The sequence below is a fragment of the Lissotriton helveticus genome, chromosome 6 (assembly GCF_964261635.1).
Source record: "Lissotriton helveticus chromosome 6, aLisHel1.1, whole genome shotgun sequence".
In the NCBI taxonomy this organism is placed as follows: Eukaryota; Metazoa; Chordata; class Amphibia; order Caudata; family Salamandridae; genus Lissotriton; species Lissotriton helveticus.
The window spans coordinates 465,211,646-465,224,938 of NC_136067.1; positions in this window are offsets into that span (position 1 = coordinate 465,211,646).

Sequence of the window (13,293 nt, forward strand, 5' to 3'; positions counted from 1 at the left end):
TGCCCCGGGGGTGGTGAAAGTGCGTGAGGGATTCCCTCACAACGAGAGTGGCCCCGTTTGACAGAGGGCCGCTCCCACGGCCCCCAGTAGTTGGTCTTCGAGTCTAGAGGGCTCGCTGGGGGCATTTCCTTGCTTCATGAGCCGGGAGAGGCTCAAGAAGGCGCCACAAGTGTTTGCAGAGCCACAGAGGCTCTAGAGGGCATTTATCGATTTCGAGTCCCCGGAGGGGGGACTCCAACATTGGCACCACATTTCCTCGAGCCCAGAGAGGCTCGGGGGCATTGCTTAGTGTGTGCAGAGCCTAGAGGGCTCCAACGATGGGCAAGTGATGTTCTAGAGCCCAGAGGGCTCCCACCGTTGATGCAGTTTTTGTTCCTGAGGGGCCAGTGAGGGCCCCTGGCGCAGATTTGTTTTCCAGCTGCCCAGCAATTAGTGGGCAGCTGCACCGTTTAGGTCTTTCTCTTTTAGGGATATGTACTATGGACTTAGGAGTGAGGCGCACTCCTTCATCCCTGGCCTTTCCCCAGCTGCGCAGCACTTAGTGCCAGCTGCTACGTTTAGGTTCTGGCGCAGTGGCGCAACCTGGACTTTGTGAGTTCTGCGCTAAAGGTTTAGATGCTGTTATGATCTATGTCCTATTGCTTTTGGGTGTTAGGAAATGTACAATGTGTAGTATGTTTTGTGCACCCTGTGTTCTGCACCTCTGAATGTGTTGTTGATGCATCATGTGCCTTGTTCCTTACACCGCTGAACGTGTGTTGATGCGTCATGTGTTTCTCTTACACCTCTGAATGAATGTTAGGCATTGCATCATGTGTTATGTTCTTACACCCCTACAGGTATTGTTATACATAGGTGGTTGTTTTCTCCCTAGTGCAGGTGGTGCTAGTGAGATCCTGGTTACCAGTAATTACTGGTTGTGCGCTCTATTGTTATATTGTGTGCTATTTTGTACTAAAGTAATTTTACTTTCTGAAAGTGCTACTTCTGATTCCTGACAGTGGTCCAGGTGGCCCTGTCTTGTAAATATCCCCTTGTAAATTCTGCCCGTGCCTCTGGCACATTGTAAAGTGTGTGTTTTATCTAAGGTGTTTTGGTGTAATACAAAGGCTATTTTTATATAACCTTGTGTGGAGTTTCCTTTGTGGTGGGTCTTTGGTTGTTGTTGCTGGGGTGCGTGCGCAAATACTTAGCCTACATCGCCTCCAAGTTTAGCCTTGCTGCTCGCGCCACGTTACCTAGAGGGTGAGTAGGGGTTATCTTGGCGTGTAACTCCCTTGCCCTGACTTGGGTGTGGTGGTCTCTGACTGACTTTGGCGAAAGCCCTGGCCAGCCAGGGATACCATTTCCAACATTGGCGGCAAGCGGTGGGATAAGGATTTGTGTTTGCGTTGTACCACAGTAGCGGCTGGCTGCACCACAAAACTCTGCATTTTAGATAAAAACATTTTGGGGATTATTGTATGGAGTTTGCTAAAAATGTCATTTCTGTGGAAATGTGTTTCTTGTGCACTTTGAGTTAGGTGTCCCTAGCTCGGGAGGGTAGATCATCCCCCTAAGTGCAGTGTGTTTTCTGGATTTCACAAAAGGGTGGGATCCAGTGGTGGCAGCATGAGTGTGTCCAGTGCATGTGTCCCCCGTCCCTGCCCTGGAGTAATGGTACCTGTGTCAAGTGTGGTCAGGTTGAGAAGTCAGGGGTGGTAGAAACTGCCTTACCAGTCTGGGGAGGGGTGTGTGTGGATGAATGGTGTGTGGCACTGGACGTGTTTGTAAGTTCTCTGGATGGGGAGCTTGCTGAATGCTAGTTTTGCTCAGATATTTAAGTCCTGTGTGTTAAACTTTTCCCAAGAACGTCTGCAGATAGTGGAGCCTGCTTTTTGATTTCTGTGGTCTGTTGAGAGACAGAATTTTGGAGTTGGTAATGTTCTGGGAGGAGAGAGGCATAGGGGATGGAGTGATTCCAAAAGGAGTGTCTGAGGTGTCTTCCAGCCCAGCGTGGTGGAAGAGGTTCAGTGTAGCCCAGCTAGGTCTCGGTGTAGGGGCTCACGTCCTGTCTCAAGAGGAGAAGGAGTGGGTGGGACTGCATGTCTCCCGGTGCCCGAAACCCAGTGTCAGGGCCTGGAGTGTTTCTGAAGGGAACATCAGGTCGGGGGCCTAGGCTGTACCAATAGGTCATTTGAGGAGGATCTTCCAGAGTGTCTGGAGAACGTGGAACCTCTGTAACCAGGGTTCCAGTAGTTCTGGTGTCTGGCAGTACCGCTCCAGTTGGGAGGGTGCAGAAGTCCAGATGGAGGGGTGCGAGGGGGATAGGTTCCCCAGTGGAAGAACCAGTGGGTCAGGGGCCAACCAGAAGGGTTGTGTCGCCAGTGAGTGACCATGGTGATGCCACTTCTGTCCTGAGTGTCAGGCAGACTTGTACACGACACATTAGTTGTGTCACCCTCAAGGAAGTCCTGGTGCGCCAGGCATCTGACCAAAGAGGTACGTCCCTTGGTTGGGGAGCCAGTAGCCGGTGTTTCCGGATCTGGACGTAAGGGCAACTGTATGTAGTGTCCTGAAGTTACAAGAAGGGACTCCTGCCTGAGGAGAAGGAACCGGGTAAGCTGTATGGGGTATTGACCTGCAGTGGTTGCCTTGCTGCTGAAGGAGGAGAGGAAGTCTTAGATTTTTGTTTCCAACTTGTAGAAGTCCTGGTGCGCCAGGCATCTAACCAAAGGGTAGCGTCCCTAGGTTGGGGAGCCAGGGTCAGGTGTTGCCTGTCCTGGACGGCAGGGCGACTGTAGCCAGTGTCCTGGCCGGTTTGTCTTCTAGGGGTACCCCTGTGAACACAGGTGGGGCTCATCTTAAGTGAAGAGACCCTGTGTTTCCCAGAAGGGGTGGTACAGGCCTAGCAGGGATCTTTAGGGTTCTTGGCTGAGTGTTGTGGTACTACCCTGAGAGCAGGTGGGGCCTACCTTAAGTGGAGGGACCCTGTTCTACAGTGGGAGGGTGCAGAACTCTGGAAGGGGGTCAGAGGAAGTCTGACCCCTGTGCATCCGGTGAATTTGAATCCCAGGTGGTAGACCAGTTAAGGGAGTGGTGACCTATCTGTCATGACCAGCCTGGTGTCCTGTAGGCACCGCACTGAGCCGCGTCTGCCTTCGGCCGCGCAGTCTATGCCGCTCGCCGTCCCCGTCTCGACGCGGTCCGCGAGCCGCCGCCTGTGCCGCATCTGGCAACCCGCAAAGTGCAACGCCTTACTACACCGATCTTGTGCTGGTCTGACTGTGGTCACTGCTGCTGAGGAAGTCAGGTCTTAAACTGGTGGGAGAGTTGTGTTCTGGAGGGTGCTTCAGAAGTAGAGGTAGGGTGGGGCATTCTTGCCCGTGACCTCTGGTCAGCCTGAGGGTGCGGACCCTAGGTTGGAGGATCAGTGGTAGTTTGGAACTACACTGGGAGGGAGTGGAGAATGGCTAGTGCAGGCCAGGGGTTACTACCCCCCACTCTGTGTATTGGCAAGGACCAGTGGTATCTAGGTGGCCTAGGGCCTGGTCCTAGCCGTGGACAACTCAGGAGTACCAGTGGGGTAGCCTAGTTGGGCCTGTTTTTTTTTAAGTATGTGCTTGTCTTATGGATCAATGTGGCATAGAACCGGAGGGTGTCCCTGCAGTGCGGGCCCGCGTCCGTGTTCTATCGCCCCAAGCAGGGAAGTCCATCACGGTGGTGATTGGTCTCCCCTGCGTTTTGGCTGGAAGGGGGTTGTGTTGGACTTGGGCCTTGTGGCAGGTTCACCCCTGAACTTTTTGCCTTAAATTATAGTGATTTCTGTCCTTTGCGCACTTTGACACTGTGGCGCAGTGTAAAGTGCGTGCTCTCCCTGAGTGCGTGTGTGAGATTGGCCTGCCCTCCCATAGGAATGCATGGGGAATGTCTGTGTCCCTGGTAGTTCCTGGTGCGTGAGGTGTGCATGGTCAAGTTTGGTATGTGTGAACTCGGGGGAGTGAATGCTGCGAGATGGTGTATGCAGCATGTATGTGTCTAGAAGGGAAGCGCCATTTCTAGACATGGCTGTACGTGTGCTGTGAGGGTGCTGGCGTGTGATTGGCTGGAGCTGGCTGGGATGCCAGGCTCCAGGAAGTCTGTGTGGGTCTGCCCCGGTGGTGAGTGGGAGATTAGCATGAGTGATGTGTGGGAGGAGTGTACCTGTGTCCTGGATGGGCTGGGTTTTCCCCACACAATGCTGGCTCCGCCCCCCTGTGGTGTGACTGATGACCCAAGCCCTGCCAGTGAATAGAATGGGTGGTTGGGCCATCAAGAGTGCTCCAGAACCAGCTGCGACTGGTTCCGCCCCCACCCTGCCCTTAGACAAAGGGAAAAGGTGTATAAAAGAGGGGCTGTGACCCCATGAAAATGTTCTTGTTTGCTGCTTGAATCTGCCAGGGGCGTGCTGCTGCTTGGGCCCAGGGGGAAGGCTTGCCTCCCCTGGGCCCTGCCCAGCCCCTGGACTTCTGAAGAGCTTTGCTGGACTTTGGTCCCTTATAGCGCTTGGGAGCGCTGTTTATTCCCCTCTAGCGCTGTGCTTGGACTTTTGCTGGACTTGTGTTCCCCTGAGGCGCCTGGAGGCCCTTTGTCCTGTCTAGTGGTGCTGGGAGCGCTTGACTGGTGGCTTCTAGCGCCTGGAAGCGCTTGTGTGCTGTCCCTAGCGCATTGGAGCGCTTTGTGTCCTGCTAGCGCTGTGAGCGCTTTATTTTTCATGCCTGGGCAGAGCGCTGTCGTTTTCCCTCTGAGGGAAGCGCTCCTGCCCCTCTGGTGCCCCAGAGTGCTTCGTTGCACTTTCTTCTTAAATACGGGTGCCACCCCGTTTATTTAATTAATTGGCGAGTGCCCACCTCGCTGGGTTGGTTTTAATTAATCTCGAGGGTGCCACCCCTCGCTATGCCCCGAGAAATCACCGCCGCAGCCGCGGGCAAAACCAGGAAGTCAGGCAGCATCGCGCCTGACTGTAGGCGGGACTTCCGGTTTGCCGGAGGAAGTCCCGCCCGCCGCCGCGCTGTGATTGGCCAGCGCGCCCGGAAGAGGAGTTTGGCCCGGAGCCTTGCAGCTCCCCCTTGAGCCCCGGTCCCGAGATGGGGGACCGGGTGAAGATGAAGAGAGAGCGGGCGGGACTCCCATGAGGTAAGGGAGAGCCCCGCTCGCTGCCAGAGCATGTCCGCCGAGGCCCCCGTGAGCGAGGGAGAGCCCCGGCAGACTGCTGCCCGACAACTGAGTCCCCCGCCGCCTCCGGAGAGCAGCCGGTGAGTAGGGCTGCCCCGGGGGTGGTGAAAGTGCGTGAGGGATTCCCTCACAACGAGAGTGGCCCCGTTTGACAGAGGGCCGCTCCCACGGCCCCCAGTAGTTGGTCTTCGAGTCTAGAGGGCTCGCTGGGGGCATTTCCTTGCTTCATGAGCCGGGAGAGGCTCAAGAAGGCGCCACAAGTGTTTGCAGAGCCACAGAGGCTCTAGAGGGCATTTATCGATTTCGAGTCCCCGGAGGGGGGACTCCAACATTGGCACCACATTTCCTCGAGCCCAGAGAGGCTCGGGGGCATTGCTTAGTGTGTGCAGAGCCTAGAGGGCTCCAACGATGGGCAAGTGATGTTCTAGAGCCCAGAGGGCTCCCACCGTTGATGCAGTTTTTGTTCCTGAGGGGCCAGTGAGGGCCCCTGGCGCAGATTTGTTTTCCAGCTGCCCAGCAATTAGTGGGCAGCTGCACCGTTTAGGTCTTTCTCTTTTAGGGATATGTACTATGGACTTAGGAGTGAGGCGCACTCCTTCATCCCTGGCCTTTCCCCAGCTGCGCAGCACTTAGTGCCAGCTGCTACGTTTAGGTTCTGGCGCAGTGGCGCAACCTGGACTTTGTGAGTTCTGCGCTAAAGGTTTAGATGCTGTTATGATCTATGTCCTATTGCTTTTGGGTGTTAGGAAATGTACAATGTGTAGTATGTTTTGTGCACCCTGTGTTCTGCACCTCTGAATGTGTTGTTGATGCATCATGTGCCTTGTTCCTTACACCGCTGAACGTGTGTTGATGCGTCATGTGTTTCTCTTACACCTCTGAATGAATGTTAGGCATTGCATCATGTGTTATGTTCTTACACCCCTACAGGTATTGTTATACATAGGTGGTTGTTTTCTCCCTAGTGCAGGTGGTGCTAGTGAGATCCTGGTTACCAGTAATTACTGGTTGTGCGCTCTATTGTTATATTGTGTGCTATTTTGTACTAAAGTAATTTTACTTTCTGAAAGTGCTACTTCTGATTCCTGACAGTGGTCCAGGTGGCCCTGTCTTGTAAATATCCCCTTGTAAATTCTGCCCGTGCTTCTGGCACATTGTAAAGTGTGTGTTTTATCTAAGGTGTTTTGGTGTAATACAAAGGCTATTTTTATATAACCTTGTGTGGAGTTTCCTTTGTGGTGGGTCTTTGGTTGTTGTTGCTGGGGTGCGTGCGCAAATACTTAGCCTACATCGCCTCCAAGTTTAGCCTTGCTGCTCGCGCCACGTTACCTAGAGGGTGAGTAGGGGTTATCTTGGCGTGTAACTCCCTTGCCCTGACTTGGGTGTGGTGGTCTCTGACTGACTTTGGCGAAAGCCCTGGCCAGCCAGGGATACCATTTCCAACACGGGGGAGTGAGGCAAGGATGTGTCCTGTCCCTGGCCCTTTTTTCCCTATTTATTAACAGCCTAGTGGAAGCCCTCTCCCTAGGAAATATAGATGCACCTAAACAGGATGGGGCTATGGTGCCCGAACTCCTATTCGATGATAACACCCTTTTAATCTCCCAGACCCCGATAGGCCTCCAGCAGCTCTTGACTAATTGTAACACTTTTTGTTTAACTAAAAGCCTCAAGATCAACCTCTCAAAAATGAAAATTCATGAATGTTAGATTACACAAAATATTTATGCAAGCTATCTCTTTGCCAAATAAAAACCTGGGATGAGCATCTAGATTCGAGTACCTGGGAATAATGGTATAGAGTAAATTGTCAAGGTCTGCACATATAGAGAAAAAAGGGTTGTGACTCAACACCAGGTAATAACATTAACAGCCCTTCTCCCAGCTCTTGAACTCTATCAACTAAAGGCCCAAGCAACCAACCACATTGTACGGAGCAGAGTTTTGGGGATATGCTAATCTAGATGCTCTCACCATAAGCAAAAACAAGTTTGTCTACTCATTCTCAATCTCCCATCGAGCACTCCCTTAATACCAATGTTTTATGATGTACACAAAAAAAAGAGTGGGAGAAGTAGTCAGACTAAGGTCCCTTTTGAATTGGGTGAGGCTCTGAAACACGGAAGAGTTGAGGCCATACCGGATGTCTGTCGATGAATTGTTGGTACTCGACAAAGCCCTGACTTTTCCCTGATTCAAACACATCCACCATTGGTTTGAAAAATTGGACCTTGGATCCTCTAGATCAGATCCCACCTGTTGGAGTTTTCTTCTAAGTTGCTGCAAAAAAATGATACTGGGACCCCATATACATTAGTTTTCTTTTCGCAGTTCCTCACTTAGTAAGCTGTCAGATCAATTTTTGTCTATCAAGGACTGCCCATTTTATGAAAACTTTCTTGACCTCCCGCTCCAGCCGCAAAAAGGTTACATCTAAAATTTTGCTATGATACACTGGAGTGAGGTCATTTAATGCCCTATGGAATTTGAACAGGAGTGTTGTTCACTCATCTGTATGCACTATGTGCCCCTAGCTGCAAATGAATCCATACACCGTGTATTATTTTTCTGCCCAGCATATGCAAAGCCTAGAGGGAAAAGAGTACGCAGACTCGGTTTATATTATGGCATCAGAAGATACCAGGAGGCAATGACAATCTTGAAGGGCAGCACAATGATTAACATTGTCTATTCTCAAAACAATTTCTTATTTTTGTCCGGATTAATAAGGAAAGCTAAAGATCTTAAACTATAGCCCAGGCTAAAATAATCTGCTTATACAGATTGCCTCCTTTGTGCATGTCTGACTCTGTTTCCTAGGTGGCATTACTGGACGTGCATCATTTTCTATTTCTTTTTGAAGAGTGCCATTTTGTGATTTTATCTTTTTTAATGAGAGATACGCAATGTTAGGTCATAACGTGATCTCAATTGGTTGAACAATTTTTTAACATTGCATGTAAATCATTGTTTTATTGTGTGTAAGTTTTATGGAATGAATTTTCCGAAATAAACTTCTAAACTTTAATAAACGTTAACTTAATTGTGGTTATGTGAAAGATTGAATGGTTATTGAGAGGAAGGCTAACTAGAGTGTTAATAAATATGCGTATCAGTTAGCTGACATTTTTGGAAATGTGGATATTACGAATGCATTAATCATGTATTGTAGATGCTGCCTTCCTGCAACATGTAATTTGCTTGTAGGAAAGTTATATGATCCGGGTAAAAAAGTCTATGTTTTGTTGTCATTGTAAATTCTGAGCAGTGCAAATTGCATTGCGGTGTTTAGTGATTTAGGGTTTCCTCCATTCGAACAGGTAAAAGTACGTTTTTGTAGTTGCTGTTTGTTGTGAGGATGATATGGTATGCAAAATGAAGTGTTGTCGTTGGGACTTTATGTAGTAAAAATCTAAGGGAGTTAACATGTATTGATGGCTGGCTGGAAATTGTTTTTCAATGAGTGATATGTGATAGATCTGTGAATTTGTGTAAGTTATAAACCTATTTGAATTATGCTAAGATGTCTAGGTGACACTTTCTGTGTGCATTTAGTATGCAGGATGATGTGTTTTTCAGGAGTTTAGCTTGTATGCATACGTGAAAATACAGGCAAGTATCTTCCATTTGGATCCATTGCAATCTATACTTTTTGCAATGCATTCCACTTTCACAGATTCTTCAATTCTACAGCAGGCAGATTTTAATCAACTAATCAGTGGTTAGGTCAATGATCTCCTACTATATGGCCTGTTTGGCTCGTTTATAGTGAATATTGTCACAAAGATAATGCAATGCCTTTGAATCGGTACCATGTAACAGATAGGAATTTTCAGTTCAGCCTTAAAATGGAGTCAAGTGTACGCAAAAGTCTAGGGTGTTGTCGAAAATACCAGTCCCTTTGCTCACTCCTTGTCTCTGTGTTAGATAAACGCACGCCAATCAGAGAGAATGAGAGGAAAAGGGAAAGAGAGTGAGAGTCAGATAGAGACACACACGTGCCTCTCCTGTGGTTCTTTTGCAAGCGTGTTGGCTATATGATCTTGTTTACAAAAGAAACCAGATGGTTATCAATTGCTGTTGAGTAATTATAAGAAATGTCAGAAAATCTACACAAACTCCCATGAACAGCAAAAATATAATTTCCCATTATATTGTTGCTTGAAATGCTTACTGGGGTCCATTTTGAATGCGAGGACATCATTTGTGTTAAACGATTAGCACAAACAACACAAGTGCCACAAGCAGCAGCCAGTTGTGTTCTTGTGTTTCACGCTGTTCCCATGCAACATACTAAAGGTTTGGCACTCCCAGTGTGCAATTTCACAACAGTGCTTAATAGCTGAATTCAAGGAACTTTGTGTAATGAGTGAACAACTGTGTAACAGAAATGTTGTCTAGGCCTACTGTCAGCTTCATGGAAATGGCCAGGCTATGTTGTTTAACACCATGTTAAAGTGGGCCAGATTACCAAACTTTTTTTGTATATTTAATTTAGTCATGAATTACTGATGATGTAGACCAGAATTTCCAGAAGTAGGTGCCACCTTCTTATGGAAAAAACTTTCTAAATAGAGAGATGTGTATTTTACCTCAAGAAAGGCAGGCATAGTATTTTATAGTTTATAATTAATTGCATGCAGAAGTGTCGTTGTTGCAGCAGCAGTAAGTATTTTATGTGGCACGTCGAGCATATGGCACACGTGTTAGTTTGCCTAGCACCTACCTGGCCTGTGTGTAGAAGACACATTTTTGCTAAGGTTGACGAGAATGAAACATTTACTGCAACTTTCAAACCCTCATCACATATTTTTGTGTGTAATTTACAGAAATACTAATTAGTTTACATGCATCGTATGACACTAGTAATATAAGTATGTTTGCATACTTAATGTAAACATATATCCAAGTGTAACATTAAGCATCACATAGCATGTTTTTTCTGTGTGTATTTCCCCAGAGGGGAGAGTACAATTTACATGTAGGTTCATCTATTACTTCAGGACTTTTAGCTTAAACATGTATTTATGTGGGTATGTTTTACAAATATACATACTTGGATGACGCTTTCTTTCTGCATTAACATTAGTACACTGTTTGATGATGCCCTCAGCATTTTCAATAGAAAGTAAATGAATGAAAAACTGTCGTAAAATGAAAGAAATCATTTGATTAAAACATCTCTAAAATGTATTGAACGTCTAAGGCCCATTTCTCACTTGTGAGGTTTATTAGTGACTAATACATCAGCGCTGTGTCATCTTTCTAATAGATAATCAGAAAACTATTGGTCTTTTGATGGATTAGTGTAATAGATCACAGAATACAATTACCGAGAATCTGCCTTTCCATTCGTAGTTCCTACAGTTAAAACTGCATTTAAGTTGGATCTTTAATTTAAAATTTTGCAACAGTTAGCATCTACAGTTTAACAATATTAATAACTTGTCCATGCTGTCTAAAATGAGGTGCATTCTTTTAACCAAAGCTCCTATAAAATATTAGACAAATGCTTGTATTTTGTTGCTTCCAAGCATTTGCATTCATTTTAAGCTTTATACACCGCAAGTGCCACACCACGTTTTAACATTAATACTCTTGTAGTTGCGTGGACTGTTTCAGCCAGGGGCAGCTCCTCCATTAGGGTAGGGGAGCGACCAAACCAGTCATGCGCATTCTGCATTTTCTCTAAGTTGGCTGCATGCAGCCTACATAGAGAAAATGGCCTGTCCATAGGCGCCCAGCTGGGATCTGTCCCCACCAATCACAACGCTTCCATTGCAGCATTGTGATTGGCTTAGGAGAGAGGAGGGAGGCTGCCTGCTTCCTGTTCTTTCCTATGGTAGGACCTGGCCAGGTGTGGAGGCGTTGCGGGACCCGGTAGGGTAAATTTTTTTAATGTATTTTTATATCTCTACCCCTCACGCAAACCCCTGCACGACATCCCCACCCTTGAGTCATGCGAGTCGCGACTGGTATCAGCTATGCAAATTATTCTTCTAATGCTAACATTTCAGTGTCATCCATTAGCAACAGAAGGAAAGCTCGATGAAAATCATTTCTTTCAATATGTAAACCCACTCAGAGTTGAAACTCCACCTCAGTGTGCACTGTTCAAAGCAAAAATAAAGAAACTTCCAAATAAGCTGCATATTAACGCCAGGCTTGCCCTTAAAACAGAGACAGCATTAAAGTAATTTAAATGTCATCAGTTTAGACATTATTTTATTTGCCCCCTTAAACATTTACTTATAATAAGAGCTATATTTTTTATAACATATTTTGTAATTAAAAAAGAAACATAGCATACAGAAACTATTAGCTGTCATTGATCACACTCACATTAAGCTTCAACCAAAAAATGTATGCTTGCGACATAGGGCCTGATTACGATGCCAGTTGGACTCTTGTCAGACAGGCACAGTTGGGGAAGAAGGACAGCCCGATTAGAAGTCATCTGTCCAGCTGCACTGATTATGATGCGACCTCCTACACGGCGGTCGCAATGTGTATATTTTCTATTGCAGTGTGCGCTGCGAACTGCAGCACATGCCCCAACAGAAAATTAACACTTTGAAAACATCCCTACACCACGTGTCAGGCCCCATGCGCAGCCTGAGCCATGGTACAGGGATGGTTAGGGGCCCCATTGAGGAGGGCCGGGGGAAGGGGGACCCACTAGGGGCCTCCTAAGCCACTTCATGTCTGTCTTTTCTTGGAAGGTGACCCACCATGAAAGGGCAGAAGGAAAGGGACATTGTTATCCCTAAGGCGAAGCCTGAGCAGGGACTGCCCTTATTGTAGGGATTACTGACCATCCAATGCAGGAATGTGCTCTTTGAGCCTGTTGGAAGTGTGGCGGTTGGTCCCTCTGCCAAATGCCTCCACCTACCGCATCGTGATGTGGCGGGCGGAATGCAGGCCTGATGTCAGTGAGTCCAACACCAACTAACCAATGGTGTCGGACTCGCCGACATTGTAGTCAGGCTCAAGTGTGGAAAGGTTGATTTAGAGGACTGCAGCATACTAATTGTGGGTATGAGAAAGATTAAATGGTTAGCAAGAGTCAGACTAACTAGAGAATTAACCAGTATGCATGTCTGGGAGATGACATTGATGTTGGTATAATGTAGTCAGCATTTAATTTGGGGGCGCGAGTTATAGTTAGCTGAACTAACTATAACAGCTGAATTTCTATGGTTTTGTACGAGTGAAATGTCCAACTAACTATAACGTCCCTGAAACTTATGGTTTTTTCATTGAATTTCAAAGGTTTTTTAAATGCTATTTTATAACTATAACATCCCTGAAACCTATGTTTTTTTTCAGTGAATTTTAAAGGTTTTTAAATGCTAATTTCTAACTATAAGGTCAATGAAATCTATGTTTTTTTCAGTAAATTGCAAAGGTTTTAAAAATACTAATTTCTAACTATAACGTCCCTGAACATCTAGTGGCTCGGCATGCTGTCCTGGACTGCCAGCGCTGCTCTGGCAGAGAACAGACGCTGTAAAAAATAGCAAGAGGGCGGGGGAGGAGTGGGGGTTTAGGAAGTAAGTCATTGCCCACCCTCGGCAGCCCCACTCAAAAACACTGTAGGTCAGCTCAATCCCCAATGTTGCCAACCCCCCTACCCCCTTCCTGGGGTTGCAAGTTCAATAGTCCAGGCCCTGGTGTTGCCAGTCCGCACCCTGGATCAGTCAGCAGGGCCCGGCGTGCCATCTCCGTGCTGCCATACCCAACCTACAACTGCCAACTGCATGCCCACTGAACACAGTGCAGCAAGATTCGCCCATCCCGGTGCTACAGCAAGCCACCCTGGGGCAGTTTCTGTCCTGAATGCAGCTGCACCTGCCCTGGTTCTGCCACGGTGTTGCCGCCACCTCTCTCTGGTTCAGCTGGTGTCTTCCTGGCACGGCCACGCCTGCTCTGGTATTATGCAGTCACTTTCCCTCTTCAGAATTCCTTCTCCATGCTGAAGGTGTTTATACCCCGCTAACGGTGTACCTGACCCCGAAGAAGCTGCCCTTCACCCTCTGCAGATGCCCCTCTCCTGTCTCCTGGTACAGATGCCCTTCAAGTCCCCCTCCCACACCCTTC